Below are 23495 nucleotides of genomic sequence, written 5' to 3' on the forward strand. Positions count from 1 at the left end.
TTAGGTATAAAGGAACAAATAGGTAATTTAACAATAGTCGTATCTCTGATGTGATGGTACTCTGTGGTGTCGAGATACCGTGAAGCGTACGTTTAATGGCATACCGATTGAGTTTTTATTTACGTACGGACCGCAAGTGCCACATTTATATGTTAATCAAGCGGCGCCGGGGGAGAAGCTTATAGGTGCTTTTAATGAATTAGAGATTAGCTCGGGCTTTTAAAAGCTTTTTCAATGTAGCTGTTTATTTTCGGTTACCTAAAGGTTATGTAATTTGAATTTGTTGATATTAAAATCACTTAAAACCTTAAAGCTATTTCAACTATACAATAATAAGTTAATCCAATTTCAACGTGTTCGAATCTGTATCAGGCATCGTAATACGAACATCTTCAGTGTCGTTCATAATTCGTTGTTTGACAGTAGATACTTTTATAAATAATTTAAATATATAAAAACTTTTATAAATGTTGTGCCTATATATAAGTAACAAACTGTCAAATTATCTTATCAGCTATTTCACATCCATTACCATCGCCCCTGTGGCCTAATGGATAAGGCATCGGCCTCCTAAGCCGGGGATTGTGGGTTCGAGTCCCACCAGGGGTACTTATTTTTATTGTTTTTATATTTATGATGGATATTTAATTATTTATATTGTATTTATTAACAATTTTATTATATATTAAAGTCAAATGCACGATAAAGTTTTATTAAATATTTATTATTATCAGTCGGTCAAACTTATAAATTAATTATATAATTATTGAATTACTCTGCGCATTTTCTAGAATGAATTAGAATATCAATACTTAAAGTTCTAAAACGAATGTTTAGTAGCGAATAAAACATTACTTCAAAGTCAGGTTATGGCACATTAAAGATGACGGGGACAAAAACATCAGTTGTGACGTACTTTATAGACGGATAAATCAGATTAAGGTGTCCCACTTATGCGTTATATTGAAATGGTTTTAATCGCAATTTTATTTTGGGGCTGAGTGAGAGAATTCAAGTTGTCGGACTTTTTAGAACTACCTGCTGACAAATAAATTTTTATTCATCACAGAAATACCATTATTTATTTTTTTAATTTTACACTAATTCTAGTTATTTGAAGTTTATATACAGGACCATTCTATATCCTGGACCTTTCCTCGCTGTGATGGTCTAATCTAAAGTCAGTCAGGAGATGGCTGAACTGTGTAAATACTGTACCTAGTAAATTTGTAATTATTAAAAAAAAAACCTTTATTCTACCGAAAGAAGTGGCAAACATGACTATGTTAAGAGTTTTGAAAACGATAATTTCTGTAGGTATTTCAGTTAGTATGAAATCTTAAATCGTTCGATGGAATGCAATTGTCACTCAGTATATCTTTCTTTAGCCAATTCACTATGAAATATTACTTTTATGAATGTTTTTATTCACGCAGTGCATATCTCGTAAAACTAATAAACACATCATTGCGGTGTTACGATGACAATTTTTATAAAGAACTTTACACACATTTTGAAGTTTTCATATCCAAGGTATACAAGATTACCTAACAGGAATGTTATTTTGGTTTGGTTACGCCCTGAGTACGCACAAATAATGACATTACATAAATTTTTATCCATTATTATTCTTCCATATTTATGTACATTGAGGTTTTATGATTCTGCGAAAACACCGGATCTGAATATTACAGATTTACTGTGTACAGGGAACATTAAAATTTACTATATGTTACTCATATGACGCTATAATGTACCCTATTTTACGTTACTAAAGCTTACTTTCCCATGCCCTGATGTGCAAGTTAACTATGAAATATATTAAAGAGTGGGTCATCCGGAAGAACGTGTTTTAAGTCTTATTTCAGTTTTCCGTTTCCGGTTCGTTAGGGTTCGTAGCGTGATTTTAATTAATTATTTGTTTTTATACATTGTTTCAAACTACGTGTCTAGTCTTGCAAAAGGTAATATTTATGACGTAGACAGCCTAACTAAGGACAATGTACCTTTATAAAAATAGGCAATGCAAGTGAAACTTGCTTGGCAATTGTTTAAAACGATTCTTAGATAAAATTATTTTATTTCTTTTCTAGCTACATATAATTTACACAAATCACAGTTTGTGTATGAAATGCACATTAAAGTCAACAAAACGGTACCTCTTAGAATAAAATCTAGATCATAATTCAGATGGGAACGTCTACATTTCCCACGTCTAGAAAATGACTAGAATTTATGTCTGAAACAGCCGGTGTGTCTGATATTGTAGAAAGAACGAATTGTTTTTTTAAATAGACTTTAGAGATACGCTTGACAGATATTGTCAAAAGTGTTTTTAGATGTTATCTGTAGTGAACTAGATATTAGCGAAGCAGTAAATTTTGTTCTGTGACATCGGAAGTTAGCGTGGAGTTTCTTCAGCTCAGTATGTCAACTTAAGTGACATTTATAATTTATGAGATTTTTAATTAATAAACGCACTTGAGAATTATGAAACCATATATGCCTTTTATCCCACAGTAAGCGACCATTTACGAACCAGTCAAATATTAGTACCTACCTGTAATGGTTACATAATGTTCTCTTTGTTAAAAGCACTGTGTGCAGATTGAATATTGTTAACAAAACAAAGTAACCACGGAATGAAATAGATAAGAATCAAGACCGGCGATTGGTGCAAGTTCAAGACACCTGTCTCACCTCATGTTTCAGCCAATCACAGAACAGTGCACCTGTTGGGTCAATAATAAGGCGGGGCCTCTCTCTACCTGTGGACCTCTAACATGTACGAATATTCACCTAGGTATAACAGGGATTTAAACACCTTTCATTAAGGGAATATATGAATCTCATGTATATGTTAAAGTTCTCGATTTATGCATTATTTAACAAGCGAACTGTAATAAGGTCAACGAAGCAATCCCTTCACAATTATTTAATATATATACATATTTATAAATGTGTGTACCTGCATAAACAGCAGGTTAAAATAGAAGATCGCGTAGGGAACTTACGAAGGTAAGGCACTGTTGTATACACTCATACCATTCATCGTATATTTTTTTTCAATATGTTCTGGAATGCTGAGACAGATGTGGCAGCCACATGTGCAAAAAGAAAACACGCGTTCCCACACATACTTACATCATATTTTATTTACCTTGGCCGATCACAATGGCCAGCAGGCCGCCAAAGTGGCGTCAGATATTTAAACGAGGAAGCTTTGCCAAAATACAATAGAAAAAACAGGTGTATTCTTGTTGTAGACGGCGACAGATCTGAAAGGCGTATTACACGGTATTTTAGCGCGGCTCTGCCGGAAATCCTGCGCGTAACGACGTGTGGACACCTTACCTGCGGCACTCATTAGTCGCTGGCTGCTTGACGCGGGATGTCTCATATCGGCGTAAAATAATGCTCTAGGCCACACAACATGTGTAAAATAAAGAAACGCAGTTTTTATTTTATTTCTAGATGGAATTCCCCTAACCAAAAGCCAACTTTAGACGTTTGTGTTTTGTATAAAAAATAACATATAAACTGAAAACACTGATATAAAGAGGGATTCATTATTTTTATTTTCTTTATTACAATGGATAATTTAAAATGTCCAACCAAATAATAAATCTCTACAAAAATTGTGACATTGTTCCCAATTACGACCTAATAAGGATCAAAGTTTGGATGAATTATATCTCTACACATTGATTTATGTAGATAATAGATATGTTATTTAATAGTGATTTTACAAATACTATATGATCTAAAATATATTGTATTTCCGCGGAAGAAATTCTTAAATTATCTGTGAGTCTTAACTAGTGATAAGCTATTGTGATATTTTTTTTATTCCAAGGTTATCGATAAAGAAGATTGAAGCTAAAACATCTCAATCTTGTTGATGCCTATACCTATACCTTCTTTATTTCACTTCTTCCGTAGGTAGGTACGTAATGTAACATACTTGGCACTAAACATTAAAGAGCACGAGGTTGACAGAGATTAAAAAAATACTTAAAATTCCAACCTAATTGTAAAATAATGTATCATTCGTTATAATTTTTTGGCTTATGTTTTATCTGCTAGGCGAGAAAACTGATATGATCGCAATGATTTATTATCAATGCGGCGGAAAATATGAAACTGTTAGAACCGTAAACTCTACTCTTATATCTACTGTCATTAGACATGACAACATTTTTCATTACATTTGTTGTAATGTGCAATTTCGTGCATAACCTACTTACATAGAACCAACGGCGTATAGATGATATAAAAAAATTCTTAAATCACAACCAACTTAAACTCAAGTTATGATTTCATATTGAATTTTGCTCATTGATTGCTAATTCATATTTTTATATGAAATCTTACACTTAGGTACCCAGTAACGTAATCCGCGGTAAAGCTACCTGTCCCTCGAGTGTAGTATTTTTTATCAACCCTCCAAGCAAGCAAATTGCTACCGGATAGCAGACAGGTTGGGGAAATTAGACACTGCTATAATTATTTAATGTAACTTACACTATAGGGAAAATCTGAAATATAATTATTAAGAAATCATAAAAATATTTTAATTGACTTAATTTGTGTATGCAAATGTTTACTTTAATGTAAATTGAAGTTAATTATTGTTAAAAAAGTGTTTGAATGAATTTAAACACCTTACTTCCCTGAGCCAAGCATTTTTGGCTCGGATCCATCTAAAAAAGTAATTCTCAGGTAATCACCCGTACAGGCAGCTGTGGCGTCCCCGTTATTTATTTACACTCGCTTCGAAAAACGTGACTGCTATTAGTTGTGTTATTATTAGATTTATAAATATTTCGATAGTACCAAGAACTCATACGAATTGGGAAACCCTTATGTTGATAACATATTACAAAAGCTAAGCGATGTTTTACCAATATATGTAAGTGTACCTGTGCAAATACAAGCTTGAACTAGAGCATAGATCAAAGAAGCGCTACCTACACGATTACACAAAAGTGTAAAGTTTTAATCTCAGGTGGAGGTGTCGTGTCACCTGATGGCTGACAGTTGACACCTGCCGCAAGGCAGTGTGACACTTGACAGGCCTCGTGACAGATTGAGGCGCCCGCCGCCCGCGGTCCTCTATTGTTTCCGACTTTTGCCCGCCTTTTTGTCTGTTTTTTTAATCACGCTTTTTGATCCTACCATAACGCGTGAATTTTGTCACTGAACACCTTTTGTTTTACAAGCTATTCAGTGGTGTGGATATTAAACATTAAAAGAGAAAAATATTCATGTTTTCTAAAATCAACACTACTTGTGATTACAACTACTTCCATTGCTGCATAAACATTAATTGGTTTATTTATTATCATGATTTTATGATGTTAACATCAACACACATTTATTTCAATATTTTTCACTTCTTTTCGAGTCTAAATGCGTAGAGTAGGTAAACACTGTATTCTTTTATTACGAACAGCATCCCAGAGGTATGGAGCTGACGTATGAAAGCGGAAATTAGGTCGAAAGGCTGTAGTTGGCCGTGGGCGGTATATTTCCGTTTCTGACGCAGGCATACCTACTTGTGACGGGATTTTAAACCTCATTAAATGGAGCTCACGTCATGGACCACTTTTATTTTGAAGCAATGTTCAATAAAAAAACCAATAATTGCTGTAAACTTAAAACGTAGCTAATCATATAAATAATGTAACCTGAAACATACTATATAAATATATGTATATAAAATGTACGTTATTCTTGCTTGAAAACTTTTTTAAACTGAATGTGAATCGTATTTCTTTTCCTGCGAGCGAGCATGGTGGGTAAATAAGAAGTCAATTTAAATACCATTAAAACTAAACTCGCTCAAGTCTCAATCCCCTGAGTAGACAGGTTTGTTACTATGATAATGTCACGTGTTTAACCAGCTTAGTAGCATTTTTTTATACATAAAATTTTACCAACTTTCAACTAACTTTAAGTAGTAATAATATATCACGTTTTTCTTTTTTGTACAAAGATCGATTAGTCAGCACACCCGGAGTACTCGGCTTGAACTTTACTATATTGATGATTTTATTGTATTGGATAGGTAGTAAGTTGTACTACTTTCAGATCGCTGTAAAATTAAATTACCCACGTCGGCCGACCGGAAGTATAACGTTTCAAACGCATTCCGTTACCTGTCCGCTATAAATATCCGGACAGACACGCCCATCTTGTTGCCTTTGATCGTTGAGGTGTTACACCGTTCATCATTATTTACATTTATAGGTCCAATATGTCTGGACTTATTCTATAAGTAGATTTGTTCTGTCAATTTTTTTTGGATTTTTTCATATCCGAAATACCGAAACATATGTCAAGCAAAGCATTCCAATTAACGTAAAATATTATATACTTTAGAATAATATTTTACGATATACTCTTAGACTCGTGATTATAAAAACAATAAGTTTGTGACACATCTAAAATTTCTACATTATCTTTAGTAATTCTGTACTTTATAAAACAAACTTTAAAATATACACGTGATTTTTTCGTACATTAGTAATAGTTTGAAATTGGCATCTTACAAAAATCTTTCCCTATAATATACAACGTATAAATGTGAACATTGAAAACGGATGTTCTTGTCACCTTGTGATAGACGTTAAAATACAAATATATTTCACAATAGTAAGAAAACAAATGCATTAGGAGCATATTATATATTTAGCAACAACACATTTAAAAAAAGGTCTCGACTTACTTTTGTCTTCCAAGATAAACCTTATGAACGCATTGAAACTGTTAAGACAAAGATCGATGCTAAAATACCGTTCGTGCATACCTCAGACGACGTGAGCTCACTAAATCTGTCACCTTGACTACACAAAGAAATCTGCTAACTAAATTGACCCATTAAAAAGACAATTTCACACCTAACTCGACGTAAATATATTGTGATTCAGAGCTAAGGTACGGCACGGCTCTACATTTTGAGCCGGGCTTATTTGAGTCATAAGATATCCTTTAACCACAAATTATCTCGAGATATTAAAAGTTATTTCCAGAAGTTTTTTTTTTATTTTTATATACATGTATCTTTACTACGACATCATGGAACATTACGATCTAGCCTAACTTAAGACTAATAAGTAATTTAAGTCTAACCTAATTTACTAAAAAGGATTGTTATCATAAGTAAGTGTCCAATAACGCTACTTATAGTCTCTATTAAAGGGAAGACACTCTGTTCTTGTGTTCAATATATTTTTGTTTTCATTCACTGATTAGCACTTAATAATAAAGTTCACTAACACTAGTTCACTAGTTCAAATGGTTTTATCCTTTTCAATCTTCTCACTAGGTCAGTGGTGTCAAGGAGTTGAATAGCCTCGACATTCACGTGATGGTGGAGCCTATGTTCGTGTGCTCCAGCAGTCTTTTTTATTAATGTGGTGACGTCCTCTACATTAAGGTCCCGATGGAGGTCGTAATTTCGAATGTACCAGGGAGCATTGACTATTCCCCTGAGCACTTTGTTTTGGAATCGTTGGATTACTTGGATATTACTATTACTGGTACAGCCCCACAGCTGGCAACCATAAGTCCATACAGGTGTCAGGACTTGTTTGTAGATCAATAATTTATTTTGTACTGATAACGTGGAATGCCTTCCGAGCAACCAGTACAATTTAGAGTAACGGAGATCCAACTCTTCACGTTTCTTTTTAACATGGACCTTCCATCGGAGTTTGGTGTCTAGCGTCATACCTAGGTACTTAGCTGAATTTTGGAACGGCACTTTGACGTTATCAATATATACTGGCAGGTAGTTTGATGTTTTGTTGGAAAAGTTTATGTGAACTGATTTAGACTGATTTAGTTTTATCCGCCATTTTTTGGTCCACAAGCCAACAATATTTATGGCTTTTTGTAATTTTACTACCGCTTTCTTTTCAGTAGCCGCCGTAGACATGATAGCAGTATCATCGGCAAAGGTCGCGATAACGTTATCTTTTAGGTCAGGAATATCGCATGTGTATAAGAGGTACAGGACCGGACCTAATACACTCCCTTGCGGCACCCCAGCTTTTATTTCTTTTAGTTCTGAATAATCATCTTCTTGTCGTACCCTAAACATTCTTTGTGTTAAATATGACTCAAGAATATTTGCAAATTGACGAGGCAGTAATTTCCTTAACTTATGAACAAGTCCTCGATGCCACACTTTATCAAATGCCTATGTCAATGCCATCAAATTTCCAGAAGTTAAAATCCTAATACATAGAGTAATAGACTACATAGTGCTTGGCCATCGCCTAAGTGCATTAACTTGACTTAACTTCATGTACCCCTACATGGGGCAGAAGGCGTCCACAGTGAGTCTCCATCGCGTTCGTTCTTGAGCCTCGTGTTTTACCTCGTTCCCAGTCTTTTCGGCTCTCTTTGCTCATCCGTAATCCTGCCAGGTTAGCTTGGAACGGCCACGTTTTCGCTTGCGGGTGCTTGATCAGGCGCCTGCTGGGAATATAATTGGAATATCTTCGGAGTATATTATAGGCATTCTATGGCCTATCCATTTCCACTTGAATCCCTTGATCTTTGGTTATTCAAAGTTTCAGGGTTTTGCGTATTGGCTGTTGTTATAATGTTCTTCAACAATCTGTAAACTTCTCTAATTGATCATTTATCAGTCTTAAATAATAAACTTTAAACTTCTGTACATTATTGATACCAATTTGAACCAAAAACTTCGTTTTAAACATTTTATTATTAAAAAATAAATTTTACATGAAAAAGCTTTGTTCGACTATAACTTCGCACGTGTGAGCCACCTGAAGTTGGCGGGACAAAAGAGTTATTGCACTCACGTCATGGCTGACTCACTCAAATATCTGGAAGTGTTTATGTTAAGTGTCAATGAATTATGTACTGATAAACGAAAGGTTTGTTTTTAAATAATTATATGTAAAACAACAAAAATAATATTAACAAACCTAAGTGCTAATGTTTACCAACACCATTACTAAATTTATGATATACGAGTATATATAGAAGTTTTAATTTAAATTCAACAAAAATCTGTTAAATGACTCACGCTATGTAATATGTACTATGCAAGCTGTAACTGCTTAATTCTTGACCAGACAGTAAATAAAATAATTATTTGTAAAAAAAACAGCTTAGTGGTTTTAAAATTGTTCAATATATCTGAATTAAATAAGCTAAAAATCCACAATAAATTCCATTTAATTATTTTTTAAATTCTCACAATGCTAATGTTATGTTTACGAGTAAGAAAATGTCTGGCATCGGCTTATAACATCTGATTCGTAAAAGCTTAGAGGTTATTGTTTATTAAATTCTGCTCGAGAGGTTTTTAATAAAGGCACAGGAAGGAAAGGACAGTATTGAGTATTTTTCAATAAGGCCATGTTACAGCAAAATCTGATAATTCTCTATTGGCTTTTATGGCGACCATTACGAAGATTATGAATTTAGCTAACACTAAAGATCATGGGTGTTATTCGTTATACAATTCTGTGCTTAGATTATTTGCGAAAATAATAATTTTATATTAATATGAAGAAAGGCAATTTCGTATGTTTCAAGTTTGCTTATTATACTGTCATAGTCCTCGGAACAGAAGTCAAAAATTCGTTAAATTAAGTCGTGTTTGTTTAATATTTACAATTTTGCTGTGACAATAGGAAATCGAGACACTCTTTTGTTTAGCCTTATTAAAATATTTCCCGAAGACATTCACTCGATTATCAGTTTAAATTCACTTTATCAATATAAAATCTCGGTGGCAGGAATTGTTTCTATTTAAATTATTTTCATAATGATTTTAGACTTGACAAAGCAAGAAGATTGGTGCCCGCGATTTGTCAGTGATAGATACTTTTTACATCTCACACTTGAGGACATTATAGGAGATAAGTCTGGCCCTTACATTACAGTATTGAACACATTAAAAGTATCTACGAGGCGTGCGGCATTTAAAAACATCTTTAAAGAAATATTTCTCCAGGATATGAGAAATTATTGGTCAGAACTCAAGTTAGCGAGACACATTCATTTTTATATATGTCAAAGTAGGTTGTAGAGGTATCTGCGAGAGTTATGTAATCTGTGCTAAAGTTGTACATATAATAATATTTCATCAGCGTCGTATGAGTAAACACCATCAACCGTTTCGCATAAACTTTCATAAATATCCTCAAGATCCGCAAGATCACTCGATATCAGAGTGTTAGTTAAACGGGCCGTAATGTACAACAATCATAAACAACATTACCTGTGAAATATAGTCTGTACAACCGGGCCGTTTTACGTACTGGGGTGACCAACTCTTTGATTCTGCTAGATACTTTAGTTAGATACTTGAGAATTTCATTTTTTTGTATTTTTGTTGCTCTAGTGCGCAGTCATATTGAATACGGTAGCAATATGCGATTCATTCACAACGCATTAAAAGTATTCAAAGATCAGACGTACTATCAGCGACTTAGGAGACTTAAAATGATGTCCCTGTACGATCGCAGATCTCTTAAACTTATTAAATTAAAAGCAAAAAATGTTTGAACTTTTTTTGTAACATTTATGTTTACCAAGATTGTAATATATTTCAGAAAAGATAGCTTGTTACATATACCGTAGATATAGCATTATATATGATATGGTAAACTTCAATAAATGAATAAGATGTGAAAATTGCGCCGGATTTGTAAGTTGTCATTACATTTTGACACGTGTATTACTTATTTCGTCCATGTCATAAATGTTTGATTGTCCTCGTTTTTTACATATGTGCTGTTTGGAATATAACATAATAAAGTACTAATCTCGTAAGTTACATAACAAATATATGTTTGGCGACCCATAACGTTCACCCGTACCTTACGTTATCTACTTCATTAATAATACGAAAATCAATATAAGTATTTATATATACTTTTTAAGTGTATTTAAAGTACATAATTTTTATTTCTTATTAGGTTTTATCAAGTTATTCTTTCCGTTTTCTAAAAATCTACTTCATAAGCAACAGATAATTATCACGATTCACCAACAGCATCCCACGAGTCCGCGGCGCTATTCTCAGATGGTCACCCGACAGTTTGGCAAGTAGATTGGCGCGCTTCCAAGTTCCCGCTATTTGCTTATAATTCCGAATCAATATGCTAGCACACGTGCATTTGACTATTTCCCTCATAAACGTTGTAATCGACGCTGTAATTCACGCACAATTGCGATTTAGATCCACCATACAACGTGTTTAGCCTGCGATCTGCATTGCCTTATTAAAGTATCTATTAGCATCATAAACGAATTATTGCTTTGTGTGTTTTGTATGGAATTAAACATGTATGATGGCTATCTTGCTCTTTCACGAATTTTGTTAACGTTTTTGACATTTATAACCACGCGCTAAAACGCATCTAAACTCAATAAACGTATTTTAATTTTGTATTACTATTGACTCTGATTATCTATCTAGTTTTCTTGGACGAAACTTATTTGCAAAAGTCGTATCTATTTCATTTTACTTGTTGGTTGACATAATGGCATGTAACAATAAGTAAACAATGTATTAACCTTCTCGTTTAATGACGATATAATATAAAACTTCCGATTTTTATTTCTGTCGAATGCACCTGGCGTACGTTACACTCTGTCTTAAAAATAAATAAGTGTATTCTCAGATTAGGAAGTATAAATTTGTTATATTATGTCCAGCTTGTGACACATAATCCTTTAAAGAGCATTATTTTAATGAGTTTAAATAAAGGGAAATGGAAATAGTTGCGCCGGTAATACTTATAGGTAGAACTGTTCCATTTTCAATCAAAGTTCGGTTTTATCGGCCATAAAGTACCTCATACCTTATCTAATATCGCTTCAATATATTAACGAAAACGTAAACAGTTTACCTCATAATATGCGTAAAAGAAAATTGTATGCGAAATTTTTATCGTAAAAATGTAGGTAAAATAACAATTTACAAAAAACAAATTTAGTGGAATTCCTCGTATATTTGCTTTTAAACGTTATGAATTCGATACGAGTGGGTAGCTGAGTCTGTTTGTCTGTTCGCGGTAATCTTAAAAACGACTGCATGGTTTTCACCGGTAGATAATGTGTGTGTGTAAGTGAATTATGAAGTTTAGGTTTATAATTTGTTATGGCCCATGGGTCATAGTTAAAACCCGTGTATCAAAAGACAGCCTTTTAAAGTACCAGACAATCTCTATATATTTTTACCATTTGTAACAAGCTCGTTCGTGTCAACAGTCAGGTGCGGACATACGACTGTGTTCCGACAGACATCGCTACATCTAAAAGTATCTAGGTGTGTATTAGTTGAGAAATTGCCAAAAGATTAGGGATCGTGCGTCGGCGTTATTGAGGCTGAAAAACTTAACTACATTGATTTATCGACATATCATAACTCCACGGGTTATTGACTGCTTCTTTGTATTCATTATACTCGACTCCTGGTAAATATGTATTTAAATAACATATGTGGTATACAATATGCACATTTAGGTTTGATAAGTTAATACCTTTCTGCATTGTTATAATATGGCCAATGTGAACGAGCGGTTGTCTCTCATTAAAGATTTAATATTTTCAAAGATTTGTCATTTAGAAAATCATTAATATAAATCTATTAAAATTGTGTAGATCTTTTGTATCTCTAATATTTGAAACCGAAAATGAAGCTACATAGCTACATATATATAATGTTTGTACCGATTTAATAAATTTATTTTCAGTATCAATATCGTCAAACAGTAAGCAATTAGCCTAGAATTAGAACTAAACGTAAACGTGTTAAATTAGAAATACAAATGGCCCACAAATTGTTCTCACACTTCACATCGCCGAGAATAGAAGTCAGGTACTGAGCATAAATCAGCCCACTATACATTTCTAAAACTGCCCACTAAATATACACGCACTCCAAACAGAATATTGGGATTTCCAAACCTACACAGAATTACGATAATTTCTCGTATTATTCAATTCAAATTCGGTCTAGGCTTCAGCGTGCGACTTTCATCCCTAGGTTCGATCCCCGGCTGTGCACCAATGGACTTTCTGTCTTAATGTTTATGCTTATTTAACATTCACTCGAACGGTGATGGAAAACAATGTGAGGAAACCGGCTCGTCTTAGATCCAGAAAGTCGATGAAGTGTGTCAGGGACAGGAAGCTGATCATCTACTTGTCTATTAGATTGAAAAATGATGATCATGAAACAGATACGGCAGATTTCTGCATCTGTGTAGGCTCAGACCTACGAACGTTGTAGCGTCACTGGTTTAGTTTTTATTCAATCATTTACTACTCTGAGAAATTTTCACCTTTTTAGGATGTACCGTCATGATATCTGTGCATATTCTAAGATATCTTTTGTTCATTCCATTCTGAAACAATTATCGTTTCACTGAAAATGAAACAGCCGTCGTGCTTAGTACATATCACACTTCTCTGTGAAGGTGGCTAGAAGTACAACCTTTAAAAAACGTTAAGAATAACAGAACATGTCTGTGAGAAAATTATTATAAGTCTTTCCTCCATCTTTGATTTTGTTCACTTTGGAGTAAAGACTCTTGGGTCGTGGGGTTCAAGTGCAAAGGCACTAATTAAAGATTTAAGTTTGTGCCTGGTAGATAGTAGCTGTGACCCCAAAGGTGGTGGTTGTGGTGTGTTCCGTGTGTGTGGTGGTGGTGGTATCGCAATATAGCGCGAAATGCTGCCAACGTTAAAGGTACACTGCCTGCCAAGGGACCAAATTTCTAACTTTTAATTATTATGATTACATGTGGGTTAAGAATATTGTAAATACTGTATACAAATAAAGTTTACAATTTGACGTTTGCCAACCACAGTATTACACTAAGGTAACATTGTCACGTGTTTCAAAACCTATATTTAACTCGAATTAGTTCGAGCTATAATTTTCGCGCTAAATATTCATTTTAGTTATTTAGTTAATCCAAAGAGGTTCGTTTTAAAGGATTAAAGTAATTTATCGCGCTATAAAGAATTAACTACACCTCTGCCACCTGGACCATAAACCTAGTTTACGTCGTCTTGTGGAGAACAAGGTAAAGATTTTTTTAAAGGCGTAATGATGTCAATAAATGATGAATACAAAATATTAATGGTATAATAATATCGCTAGTCACAATATCTATGAGCAGTCTTGGCCTAGTGGCTTCAGCATGTGACTCTTACTCCTAGGGTCGTAAGTTTGATACCCTGTGCACCAATGGATTTTCTATCTATATGCACATTTAACTTTCGCTCGAACGGTGAAGTAAAACATCATGAGGAAACCGGCTTGTCTTAGACCCAATAAGTCGACGGCGTGTGTGACAAGAGGTTGATTACCTACTTGTGTGCGCTGATTACCTTTGATTGACAAATGATGATGAAACAGATACCTGAGAACTGATACCAGAAATCTGAGGCCCAGACGTAGAAAGGTTGGAGCACCGCAGTTTTTTTAAATAATTTATATGCTTATAAAGTGTGCGTAAAGTTTCACAAATCAGCTTTCAATTTATATTTTGCCTGAAATGGGCGGTTTTTTACGCTCATCAAATATAACCAACCAAATATTAATAATTAACAATTAATTTATTTTTAACTATTAGGTATTTCAGTGTCAAATTTGTATATCGTCGTTTTGTGCTGGTGTGTTTGATACTTATAGAAGCTAAACTCAAAAAAAAAAGTAAAACCAAAACAAAAAAAAAATAAAATTAAATCTAAAATTGGAAGTAAAATAATTTTATTGAATTCATTTTTGTAATATTTATCTTTACCATAATTGTCATGTATTTTAGAATAGATGGCATTATATATGACTTAATGAAGTTTAAAAAATAAATAATTAAGCGTCTAAGCTCATCTTAATGTTAGTAAGACACATGGGTCAAATTATGTTAGCTGCCAATTCACTCACCGCAGCATATAGATCATGGTGTTAAAATAAATAAAATCAAAGCTCCGTAAAATTTTTTCTCTAAGATAAAAGCAAGCGTAATCAAAATAAAATTCCGGCTAATTCAGTTGCGCGCGCAACGCTTGCGCAAACTAGAGTCGGAAGTCAGGTGTCATGTATGATCTCATTTGTATTTGCCTTCGTGTTCTAAAATTTATAAATTTATTTTTATTATACAAGTTCTATAAACTAAAGGCTTCCGGGAAGTTTAGTAGAAGCTTTGGAAATTAGTTACCTATTAGCTAATTAATACTTGTGGATTTGTCTGTGAACAAATTGAAAAAGGACTTTTAAAAATACCATATTGAAACGATTTAGTTGATCAACAAAATTTACTAATTATTATAAATTTTGTAGCACGGTTTCTTCGTAGGTACCTAATTATAAAAATTTGTCTACCGTTACAGGTAATACGAGTATAACTCTGAGTTTCGGCGATGCTTTTTCTTTGGTTTTAGGGTGAGTTTTCCTTGAACACACAGAGGCCGGACACAGTACATCCGTAACTTATAAATACAGACGTGTGACGGACGTGTGTTTACCTCGTCAAGGTGTACCTAGCGTACGATATTCCGTTTGTGACGCAACCAAAACTGTGCCAGGCTTATTGAACTAATTATTTATAATTATTATATTTATTTTTTTTATCATAAGTAAAAAGATGTTTGTATTGAGCGTTCTGCTATACGCTAGTTTACGCTCACTGATGTGGCCCACTAACTATCATTGTAACATTAATAAATATTACCCCCAAATTTAAGTACGTAATTGATTAATGTTATCGTCTTGCCAAATTAACATATTTTAAAATCAATGAAAAACCTGTAAACCGCAACCGCGCGAATTGCATCACGGAAAACAATAAATAGCTGTAAGCTCTGTTTACGATGACATTAAAAGCCATAATATTGACGTGATTTAAATGATTCCTTACATAATATTCGTGAAGATTTTTCTACTGTAAACTTTGCAATAACCATTGAAATAAAATTAATACCGGATTAGATCTGATATATTTATAAGGCGGACGTGACCAATGTTTAAAATTTAAAATATGTGTATTGTATTAAAAGTCACGCAAAAAGAGTTTGTATTGTATGAGAAAAAACACACGTAACACTTTGAATAGACAAAATAAAGTAAATTGAGTATATTTTACAACGACTCGTGCATTGGTTTTGTGAAATAATATGTCTTTTAAGTGCGTTTTCAATTCCGTTATAGCTTAAATAGAAATTTATTCAAATCGCTGTTTCGCTTGTTTTGCTGTCATAACCTCACACTAATAAAAAATACCTTAGTTTAATAAAATAGAAAGGAAAGTTTTACGAGGATCCCTGCGGTCAGGAATATGAAAGCCATGGCGTATCCTTTATATCCGAATACAAGTAGCTAACTCAGAATCGGTCAACACGGTTTAATATTTCTATATTAGAACAGGTATGGCTTAAGACATTTTATGAATTAACATTTAGCTTCATACTTAATTTTAGATCTAGTTATTATAAACATGAAATACAAGGTCAAATTTTAATCAGAGTCATCTTTAATATTTCATATAGCTTTCTATGAATGTCAATAATTAAACAATAAAATAAATATATGTATCGTAAATGTCTTGAAATATGCCGTTTCCAATTATGGCGCGACGCAGTCGGATCTCCACAACCTGGAACAGCTGGTTGGATTCTAGACGAAAACAGTTTAGGTTTGATTCATAAATACTTGCTTATTAATATTAAAATAATAAATAAAACACAAGTGGACATGTCATGCCTCATGTCACAGACCCAGTCGTTGAAGACTGTTAATTTCCATTATATTACACAGAATGTGTGTAAAGCATAGAGGCTGGTAGACGTATCGTCTCGTATCGACCGCAGCCGAAATCTCAACAAAAGGTACAATATTTTATAATTACAGCCGAAGCGCTTTACGAAACCGTGTCCAATTCAGTCGAGCTTAACTCAAGACTTGAGAGCGAGCGCAATTTGTAAAGATTACACTCAGTACATTGTTCATTAAGAGGGATTTCACTTGTTACTTCTATTCTTTCCTTTTAACTTACGAGACACCTCCGAATCCTTTGCACGCAAGGTTCACAAAGTTTATGGCTATATTCATCGCAAGAATTAAATATTATTTCAAAAGTAAATCAATGTTTGTTAAAACAAACGATTCATATATTTGCTTTGTTTTTTTCGTAAAGCGTTATTTATCTCGAAATAGAAATTTAATCAAACAATAGTGATTGATCTATATAAAACTCCAATAAAGACTACACAAAGGTATAAAGTAGTTAACTGACCGCTGCGCTCATCGGGAGCCGAGTGACGCCAGGGGGCGCAGCAGGTGTCCACTATAAGCTTTATAGCGAACCACTTTACTTACGTTCAAAAATAAATTGAAATACACAAACCCCTATTACGAACAAAGACGTTAATATATATTCTACCTAATAAATTTAAATATTTTATCACGCTTACAATTATTAATGACTGTAAAGTTAGAAAATAAAAGTGGTACTAGCTGAAACATGGTTTTTCCGGAGCTTACCTCATAGAAAAGCTCGCCCACTCATCAGAAGCTTTTACTATTTAATTTGAGAGATCATAAATGTTTTATCTCGTCACACAAACATTTGAAATCGTAAACTACAAAGCACTCAGGTGAATTTGACAAACACAAATTTATTTTCTTGATTAAAGCCAACTTTTTATTTAATGATTACAACAACTTTAACGTTCTAAAAGTACGGTACAAATTCCCGTGTTTTGGCTGAAAATAATTTTGTAGTATAGCCGTGATTTCAAAATGAGAAAATAATAATAAATGACCTGTTATAAAAATATTTCGAAGAAATCAAAAACGTTTAGTTGAGTGAAAATTATTTTACGTTGTCATCTTGTGATACTTTGGCTATTAAATATTTTTTTATTAATAATGAAATATTTAACTAAATATTATTTAACGTGATTGTCTAGTGTGTTAAAGTTACATTGCTTATATAATACTGTTCGTTTATTTATTTTACAGTTTGGTTGAAAGTGTGGAAGGTACTTATTAAATCAAAGGAAATTAAATGAAACGGCTAATTGAACAATTTAAATCCATCATGTAACTAATAAATCACCGGATTCCGGCAGATCCCCAAAAATCCTCGCAAACTCTTATTAAGAGGGAATTCTGGCAAAATTTTCATTAATTGATTCCGCCCTTAAGTCACCCCTAACTTAAGGGTTGATTAAGTTAACCTGCGAATCATTTCATTTAAATAAAACTTTTTGCTAAATGAATATTTAACAGGGAGCTGATAACCTTTCTTTGATTAAATAAACAAACTAATGGGGTAGTTTATGAAGGTACCTTTACTTAATATAATGTTTTGTCTCCTTTATTATTGTAACATTTTTACAAGAGTGACAAGGACGGATCATTCAATAGATGTTTACAATTTTTTTTTAAGTTTTCCCTTTTTTGAAAAAATAAACTAAACGATACATTAAAAATTTCGAAACTGTTTATTATTGTATATAGGCAAGAGGTTATATTCGCATTTTCTTTTCTTTCTTCAACTCAATGATCATAAAGAGTTGTCTATTACTGGTTTCAGCTGGATCTTATTAGATGACCACCGACTAAGCCTATTTATTACTAAGCAATGTCTCTTATTCGCATATATATCGAATAATTATAAGAAGATATTGGTGTATAAACAAAATATGTGTGTGTGTGTGTGTGGGAATCAATGGGAAGGCACGCGGAGGGCGCTGACTCCTTAACGCTAATGGCTTGATGTCATTTTAATATCAGAACAGAGAAAAATATGAAGAAGCCAATATTTATTGTTATTGTTTGAGAGTTTGAGATCATGTATCTTTTTTAAGTCCAGTCGACTAATTCTACTATAAATAGGACATTAAAACTGTATTAATAATGACAAATACTACATACACATTTGTCAAATCGACAATTTTATTTGTTTTGTTCTGCTTTGTATTAAAATTTCCTAACAGTTAAACGTACGATTACTTAAGAAACCGACTTTGCACAAATGTCGATATTAACACATAACATAACACGTAATGTTACTTTTATAGTATATGTATTCTTAAAATCTCTTGCCAATTCTAAAATAAATGTTTAAATGAATTAAACGAAGCCGACTCTACATGACTGTTCCGTACCTACGGATATTAATTAGAGGTAAACAGGCTCCTTTGTAAGATTTTCATACGTTCCCCATCACGCCACGTAACGAGTGCCTTTCATTGTTGTTACTATTCAAATTCAAATCAAATTCGCCGACTTAATATTCTACACCGTGCCTACTAAAATTCATCATTATACTGTTACGAAAAATCTTAAAAAAACACAAATTTTTCACTAGGGTTTTACTAAAAACTGTGATGAAATTAAAATAATAAATCTTATCTGTGTGATAAGTTAAGATGTAGTATAAAACGCCGATGATAACTATTGTACGGTTCGTTGCCTCGGTCTTCTTTAAAATAATACATTATTATATTTTTCTATATTACCCGTAGCGTACAACAATAGAGTAAATGCGAAATGTAAATATTGAATAGCCTGCGTCTGAGTCGGCTACACTAAGAAAGCCTGAGTAAGCTAAATGCCTGGAGTCGTACAACTAAAATATCGTAAATGAAACAATACATAAATCAACTTATTGTTTTTAAAATAAACTTAGTAATTTAAATAATAAACTCGTGATACTGGTAATGAAATGGGAGAACGACTTTTCCCATACTGCTGGCCTATATTGGCTACAGGTGGCTCGTGTAAGGGAAAAATTGCTTTGCTTGGAGGAGGCCTAACCTAACCTGTAAAGAGGATCCAACAATTTTATATATTTTATGTGTGTAATAAGTAACAAAATATATTGGTTAATCATATTATTAATATGAGTGGGAAAATAAGGCTTTTTACTTGCTTATTAATTATAGGGAAGAAATTGTAAGCGTAATTTATATATAAAAAAATAGATAACGCTACAAACTTTTTAGGTCTGAGCCCTAGATTTCTGTATCTGTTGCATGATCATGTGTCATAAGCGAGTAGGTGATCAGCCTCCTATACCTGACCCTCGCCGTGAATTGGATGGGGATCGAACATACGACCTCAGGAATGAGAGTCGGACGCTGAAGCCGCTAGGCTAACACTGCTCTTGCGCACTTTATATCATTTCTGAAATTCCAAGTATTGAATTTAACTGATCCAATAAACTTATGACACGCAGATAGTAAGCAATAAGTACCAAACAGCAAATTGAAAACACTACATCCACAATCATTAAAATTAACATCAAAGGATTCCAAGTTTTAGGGCACATTAAACTTTACCTAGATATGACATGTAACATCTTTATAACATAAAGAGACACATGCAAAAATAACCTTTATTTATAATTATATTAAACACGATGTTATGATACACTCCACGACAAACATAGGTAAATTACCCAGTTCCTGGAGTGCAACCGATTTTGATCATTATCTTCTGAAAATCAGGGATCATAATGGCTTATTAATTTAATTTTAACATAACAAACACAGGGTACGATGTCGCTATAAGATTTATCTCTAGAAAGAAAAAATATTTGACGAAATTTAGTCTTAAAACTTACGAAATATGGATGAAAATGTGTTGGAGGTTTTAAGTGAGATCGCGGTGTGTACGCGGACTGACATAGATAATCAATTAATATTCAGTCGCGGCAATTAGTCGCAGTTTCACCTCGCTGCCTCTGATTAAGATGGATCTGTCTCGGAAAGATCTCTGTTAATATAGTCGTTAGCGTCTTTTGCGGAGCAAAGGTAGGTTTTTAACCTGTATATATACATTCAAACAGTATATTGATTTTGTTAATATTTATATATTATTTATAATATTCTAACTTTTTTATTAAAATAAATTCATTCGCGATGTAAAAAAAATTATAATTATAATAAAACCAAAACTTTTCTAAAGCTGAATAAAATTAGTTAAATAACATAATCGTCACAAGTCTAATCAGCTTCGAAAGCTTTACGTTCTTAAAAATTACATACCTATTATAAAATAGTAAATAAAAGACGGTCATATTTGCATTTGTCTACTACAAAGTTTTGTAGTTTCACGTCAATACAATGCTTCCTAATGAATATATAACACGACTGTCCTTGACAACCTACTATCAATAACAACATAAATCTAATAGAAAAGTATATTTCGAAACATGGTTCGAACCTCGTGAGTCGTTAATAACTGTAGCGCAGACTGTTAATAATTGTCGGTGTTAAAAAATTCCGAGTAAAAAGGAAATCGGTGGATGTTGTAAATTAAAATACCTTGATGGCCGCGCGCCAACTACGTTCATTGAGGCGAGGGGAGTGTGTCCACTGGCGCCCCTAGTGCTGAGTAGCGACAACTGATGGTTGCCTTCTGAGTTGATAATTACAGGAATCATACAGCAGTGACACTATTAATTTTGTATAAAATGCAGAATATATTTACTTTCATATGTCCTTTTAAAACGAAAAGCCTCTGATATACAATTATAGGTACGAATGTATAAAAAGTTATACAAATTTCGCATCGCATATTAGCCCATGGAGAAGCAGGGGTGAAATTTATTTATAAAAACTCATTAAGCCGCATTCTGAACAACCGTGAGCTCCATAAACAGAAGTTTTTCTTTTTACCTGCCTTTTAATAACGCTTTGAGTCACGTTATTATGCGGGGTACACCCTTTATAAAAACATGGGAACACTGAATAAGTGTGTGATTGCGGCCGCGGGCCAGAATAAAAGAAAATGCATTTCATTTGAAGGTGGACCCGAGGGGAAGGGGGGTTGCAAAGTTTTAGGAGTTGGATATTTTCTAATTCACGTAAAGTCTAGTAGATAACCTGCAAACGCTATAGAATTAGTGAAAGTTCAACAATTTATAACTAAATTTGAATTGCGCATCCTTTGACGAATTTCTGTTTTTTAAGTTATTATAATGGTGGTTGTGTAAATCCGGTTATAATCAAAACAAAACAAACTTTATTAAAATAATTATTAATATTTTTTCTAATTCAAGGATTTTAAGTTAATGTTTTCCTCATAAAAGATATTGTTATACACTCAAATAAATTCACATTTCAGTCCCATAACATAACTCATTACAAATGCTTTGATATTGACGAAAAATGTTAATTAAATTCGTGTGTGGGCAAACATTCGTTTTTGAGTGAGTATTCACGCCTGTCATCTTGGACATATCTTTCTTTTACATCAAAGAAACCTATGGAAATTGATAATTAAAGAAATGCCGATTGTTTAGAGGATTTTTTTGATATAGTGAATATTATCTCCGCACCAATTATTATAATATTAATTAATAAACACTTTTTCTTTGTACCAATCTGCGTGTCGAGCGTTGGCAAGCTTTTATAAATAAATATTTATAGGATATAGGATAAAGTTATATCTTGGATTATAAAAAAAAAACAGAAAATATACTACATTTTGCCATAATTTTACACAAATCATAAGACTATTTCAAAGATTTCTAGACAAAGTTAATATTGAAGACGCTGAAGAGCGCATATATCACGAGAGCTCTTCCTGTGGTAATATTTTTCAGTGTAAACATCGGGTTGCAGGCGTTATGACGCGTGCCCGAATAGTTTGTCTCTGACCAACTTCCGGGGTCGGCACTGACGCTGGGAGGTACTTCCGCTTCAGATCTATGGATACGACATTTTATTTCTTTGTTAAAGATGAGTTCTACGGCTTATTGTTTATTTAAACTAAGATTGGACTATATGTATATGAGTTTGTAAAATACAATTACGTATTATTATTCTGCATAAAATTGAACACTATTTGTTAATAGACAAAATATAAAGTAATATCACCTCGCAAAGCTTATAAAAGCTGCATGAATTGCCTACCTCTAATAACTTAGAATTCCAAGGTATACGAAAGCCTATAATGCTAAGTTATTTTATTGCAATTTGGGGAACAATTTTCAGAAAGTTTTACTTTTGGCCAAGACGACCGTTTGTCATTCCACCTATAAAATAATATTAGTAAAAGTTGACCACGAGTTTGGTCGCAAACATAAAACTCACAAAAGGTACATTTCGTGGGGAGTGTCCCTGCGGGGGAATATTGAGCATATTATTATGTAAGAACATGCCCGGACCTTTATGATCACCTACCTCGCCTTTCACGGAGCCTAGGGTTGTCTGGACAACAATAACACGCCGAGTTATATATTTTTATAAACATATATTTATAGTTACTAATAACAAAAATAACTTTTTACGTATTTGATTCTAGATTTAATAATGTATTGACTATATTAGTAACGAAAATTATCGGTGAGGAATTTCATTATATTTGTCAAAGACCAAATAAGTCTTAAATAGTGCCTTCGAAACTTACATTCAATGACATTTAGTTTTAAACTTAATTCTCGGCACGGCTCTATCGAAGTGGCAGCCCTGTATGC

At 33.2% G+C, this 23495-nt stretch overlaps 1 non-coding gene across 1 annotated transcript; it reads left to right on the forward strand.

Moving 5' to 3' along the window:
• The first annotated feature begins 536 nt into the window (after positions 1-536).
• On the forward strand, positions 537-609 carry Trnar-ccu. The gene has a single exon. It is a non-coding gene; the product is annotated as a tRNA-Arg (tRNA).
• The last annotated feature ends 22886 nt before the right edge of the window (positions 610-23495 follow it).

Source organism: Pieris brassicae, chromosome 1, assembly GCF_905147105.1.
Source record: "Pieris brassicae chromosome 1, ilPieBrab1.1, whole genome shotgun sequence".
NCBI lineage: Eukaryota > Metazoa > Arthropoda > Insecta > Lepidoptera > Pieridae > Pieris > Pieris brassicae.